Source organism: Thalia democratica, chromosome 3 (genome assembly GCF_965202585.1).
Source record: "Thalia democratica chromosome 3, ktThaDemo2.hap1.1, whole genome shotgun sequence".
Taxonomy (NCBI): Eukaryota; Metazoa; Chordata; class Thaliacea; order Salpida; family Salpidae; genus Thalia; species Thalia democratica.
In genome coordinates, this window is record NC_139167.1 from 80,157,797 (window position 1) to 80,163,201 (window position 5,405).

The window sequence follows — 5,405 nt, forward strand, 5'->3', positions numbered from 1 at the left end:
CTTTTATCTATTTGCATGATATGAGTTAGTAACAATTAGCAGGTATTAGTATTCGAACCGTGTTCATAGCAAATATCTCTGCTATGTTTTTTATTTCAGCTTTAAAATTTTCTTTCTGTAAAAGATTTGTATTTGTGACTGTTCATTAACTGCTAAAACAAAATCTGTATAAGTAAATTTAAATGTTTTAAATCAAACTTTGATTTAATATAATAACCATAAACTTGAGATTAATAGTTTAGTTTATGTAACTTACTATACAAACTTGTTGGTTTGTTTATTTAGTTTTCAAATAATGCTCACTCTAGTTTTAATGAGATATTTCGGTGTAATAAACACCTTAATAAACACTTACGAAGACATTAAGGCTTCTTAGCTTAACTTTACAAACTATGTTTAACACATAACAAAACACTAATGAAGCTATTAGCAAAAGTTTAATTCATTATAAAAACTGTTAAAGAACATATAGCTTTTATCTAAAAACCATAACAAACGTAGTCATTAAAGTTATAATAGGCATTATATAACCTATTTTGACACTTACATCTCATACTTCACAGTAAAAATTAATGCAGTTATAGTAACAAGTTTAAGTTATAAATATAAGTTTTTAAAACCATAAGTCTTTCAATACTTTGGCTTTTTTGATTTAGTTTTAGTTATTATACTTTTTATATATAAACCTTGAACTTTTTTTTTTCTTCAATTGTTTTGATTTATTCTTAACAACTGAAGATCTCTTGTATTTTAATATAGGAGTAAAACATTGTTTTGTTTATAATAAACTGTGAAAATAAAATATAATGGTCTTTTTAAAGCTACTTAAGTTGAAAAACTTTCTATTACTTGATTTATAGCAAATTACAATATCATTAAAAATATGCAAATTTTTTACCATCAAAATTGAATGATAATGAACAAGTATAATTTTTTTGGAATTTTTTTCATACTTTTTTTAAAACTCACCAATACTTTAAAATAAACTTTTCCATCGTTTCTTGCACAAAATTTCATGCTAAAAAACCCCAAAAAATATATTAAAACGATGAAAAATAAGCTAAATTGAATATTAAATTTCAAAGCTTAAATATAAGTCTTATTATATTTGTACATTGAACACTAACTACTGTCAATAACTATGTGCCTATATATTTTGTTGAAATTAGTAAATGATGTTTTAAGTGTAATAGTTGTTGACTTTTCTTTTAAGTTTATTTTTTTATAACTCAAAAGATTAAAATCACCATATATAAAGTTTAAGATGGGAGCTCAAATGTCTATAAAGTTTGTTTTGTCCCTAACCGCTAGTAAAACATTCAATCATTAATATGCTTATATTCATGGATAGTTCCTTATCTCAAAAGCATATGTATTCAAGTAGTTTACATTGATATTAAAAACGCTTACAATTCAGCATTACAGAAACGATAATTAGAAATATCAAGTCAGTATGGACTTCATAAGTTCTTAGCGAAGTGGTTCTATAATTGAAAATAAATTATAAATTAACTTATTATTACTTATAAACTAAACAAAAGTTTTATAAGTACATACTATGTATTTAAGACCGTTTAAGAAAAACCGTTTAAGCTTAAAAATCATTAAAAAATATTTTCTTAAAGCACTTTGATTGTTAACTAACTAAAGTTTATTAACTAAGAGTGTAAACAAATATGTATTGTTTATTGAACGAAAAAAAAAGCGCTCAAATATTTGGTCCTAGGACCTGGTGTACGAAAAATCCTTTCGATCATCAAGTCATACACCAGGATACAGTTGAATACAGTTTAAAGTCATGTCCAGGACATGTGCAAGACAACTAAATAAATTTCCTAAAATAATTAAACTATAAAAGTTAAATTTTAACCACAACACAACTTGTTAAGTTTTTCCACTACAAGTTAAAAAATCTACGGAAAAATTGCTGTCCTGGATTTGTTTCGTTCGAATCATCGTTTTGTAAATCAGTTGCACGAGATGGTAGAATATTACATCTGAAATAAAAACTAATGTTTTAGATTGACGTTATTTTCCATTTTGAAAAATCAAACTTTTAATGTATCATGTTCCTTAGAGATTTTAAAGAAGATTCTTTTTATTAAAAACGTTAATAAAAAAAGATATGTTGACCAAGTTTTCAAGATAATGAATTTTAAATAAATAAAAAAATGTTAAGAAATATATTTTAAAATCAGCTAAAAACATTAATTAAAATGGTAATTGTTTCACATTAGCAACTTACGGTTCCAAAGTTACTTCTTCGTAATTATCTTCAACCTCAACAGTCTTCTTGGGCGGGAGGAGGTCTTCCAGTTGCTTCAATACTTTCTCATCCTTCAACTCAACTGGTGGAAAAACTACAACGAACTTTACAATCATCCTTCCGTTTATCAGCGGGTTTCTGTGCTTCGGCATTCCCTCCTCGTTTATGTATTTCACCATGCAGCCGTCTTTGATGTCACCTATGAAAGTTTATTCACTTAATACTGTGATTTGTTTTACATTTTTTAGATTGATAAGAGTGTTTAATAACTTAAATTTAAATGCTGGTTAGACCTTTTGGCCTGTTTAATTTTTATGTTTATTTTTCTTTCTCTTCATTTTATCATTAGTAAACTGAAATATTTTAACTCGTAAACAACAGCATTATTCAGATGTTGTTAAAAATTAATAATATATCATACTACTTCAAAATATTAATTTCAACTAAATTAGAAAAAACAAACAACAACATACAGGGTCCGTTTGTGACAAGAAGTTTTCTTCCATCCAGAGTCTTTATGACGCGCTGGAACCCAGTGAGAGCCTCACTTAAGGAAATATCAATTTGCAAGTGCAGGTCCATGTTGTTCCTCGTGTAAACGTCGTGGGGCTTCTGCTTCAACCCGATTATGACGTCACCTGCGATCTTGCCGGGCTCCTCGTCTCCCGCGCCCGTGAACTTGACCGTGTGACCCGTTTTCATTCCTGTTGAAGTACAAAAATGTTATGTTTTGTTTTGAAACAATAAAAACTACTTGAGAACTTTGTTTGAGAATTCAATTGAATTTAATGAGCTTTATGAACTTAATCTGCTCAAATTGTAAAAACTCGGAATAATTTTTGGTAATTAAATGGTTTGATTATCTCATACAAGTTATTTATGTTTTTATTGTAACCAATTATTAAAAAAGACACATTTATTTATTTATTTTAGCTTAAAATATTTTCGAAAAAAAAACCGTGTGTGAAATATAAATGATAACAAAACAATGTTTCACTCCTATATTCGGATATAGAAAATCATCAGTTGTTGTAAATAATATACAAACCTTATTCAAATAGAATATCCCAATATAGGAGTGAAACGTTGTTTTGTTGATAATAAACTGCAAAACTAAATAATAAATAAAAATATCCTCATAGCTAATTAAATGAAAACTTAAATTGTTTGATTTAAAACAAACTACAATGATATAAATAAAAATATAAGTTTTAATAAAAAATAAAACCTTTATCAATATGAACTTCAATGATTTTGGGTTGGGTTAGAATCTTTTTTCCATGACAATTCTTGCATTTGTTAACGATAATCTTTCTTTCACCGTTGCAAAAATGACATGTTTGTTGTATCTAAAAACATGCAATATTAAAATATAGGTTTACATTAGTACTTCATAATTCAAAAAACTTCATCAGTGTTCTTACAAAAAAAATATTTCTGAACAGACATATATTTAAACTGTTTAGATCATACAATAAAGTACTAATGATTATAAACAAAAACATTATATATACATAATACAATACTAAAACACTCACCCGTCGAACCATGTTCATTCCCAAATTCTGATAGATGAACCTGACACCCTGACCATCGCAGTGCCTGCAACTTCTAACGTTGCTACCCCCTCTACCGCTGCACTGCTTGCACACAACCTTCCTGTTTATTTTCAGTCGTCTGGTGGCGCCGCTGTACATTTGCTCCAACGATACCTTCAGCTCGTGCATGACGTCCGCTACCTTCGGCGGTCCGCGTTGCCCACCCACTTTAAAAAAAACAAAAGTTAAAATGAATACCGATAACTACATAACTACCAAAAGTTTTTGATTATGAAACTTGATCATATTGTAAAATCAAAGTACTTTTAAAATAACTTACTACTAGGATATCTATAAACAATTGCGTTTGAAAACAAACATTTATCATAGAACTACTTGCCATTTTAAAGTATAAAATGATACCAGAATCGCTTAATTTTCTCAATACTTTTATATTCTTTTTAAAGTTTTTCCGGCATTAAAATCAATAACTTACTTCCACCAAAACCGAACAAGTCGAAAAAGTCCGTTGGTTCCTGATGTTGGTTCCCGCCTCCTTTCTTCAGCGCTTGCTCGCCCCCCTCGTCGTATATTGCTCTCTTCTCCTCGTCTGACAAAACCTCGTACGCGTAAGATATTTCCTTGAACTGTTGTGTATGTTTGTTTGAAAAAGAAAATATAGAAGTAATGTGATATAAGTAAAGGATATTTCCTTGAACTGTTCGAAACTTGTTTGTGAGACAAGTTGCTTAAAGTATAAAATAGATTTAAGTAAGAAAATATCCTTTAACTGTTGAAGTTTGTAGTGTTTGTGAGATTAAAATTACAAGATATGGCATTTTAATTTAAAAATTTAATATAAAATAAATTTTCTGAACCGTTATATATTAGTTTTCTAGATGAAAGTTATTCTATATTGCACTGTGTAAAAAATGTAAAGGTTAAATTTCTATTAGAAATGAAAAGCGAATACTTAAATAAATTATATAATGTTTAAGTAAGATTTTTATACTCTAACAGTGGAAACTTAACAGCATTCAAATCTAAAGATAGTCAAAAATGCATTATTTTTCTAAAAAGTACTATATTCAAATTTTAGTGATACTAAATATTTTAAATCAAGTAAAGTAAGTTATTGAACTGTCAACGTAGAACCAATAGAATACCTTCTAAGAAGCTTGATTATTTCCCGGGTTCTTATCAGGATGAAATTTCATGGCCATTTTTCTGTAAGCTTTGTTCAATTCAGCATCAGTTGCTGTTCTAGTTACACCGATTTAATAAAAATATACTAATCATTATAAATATAAAGTTTAATTAAAACCTCAACTTAAACGAGTTACGGGAAGCTCAATAATCAAGCTTCAAGATAAAGTATACTTGAAATTTGAATTAAATTACAAACGATATTTATTCAAACTGCTTAAAGCACATTATTTTAATAAAAATATACTATTCATTAAAAATATAAAGCTTCATTTAGACCTCAAGTTAAACGAATTATGAGTTACTTCATAATCAAGTATCACAAAATATACTTGATATTTAAATTAAATTATAAACGAGATTCATTAAAATTGCTTTGAGCACATTTTTTTGAT

The 5,405-nt window shown here is 27.8% G+C and overlaps 1 pseudogene; it reads right to left on the bottom strand.

Moving 5' to 3' along the window:
• Positions 1–2,241: 2,241 nt before the first annotated feature.
• On the bottom strand, positions 2,242–5,081 carry LOC145832588 (dnaJ homolog subfamily A member 1-like; annotated as a pseudogene).
• Between the last annotated feature and the right edge of the window lie 324 nt (positions 5,082–5,405).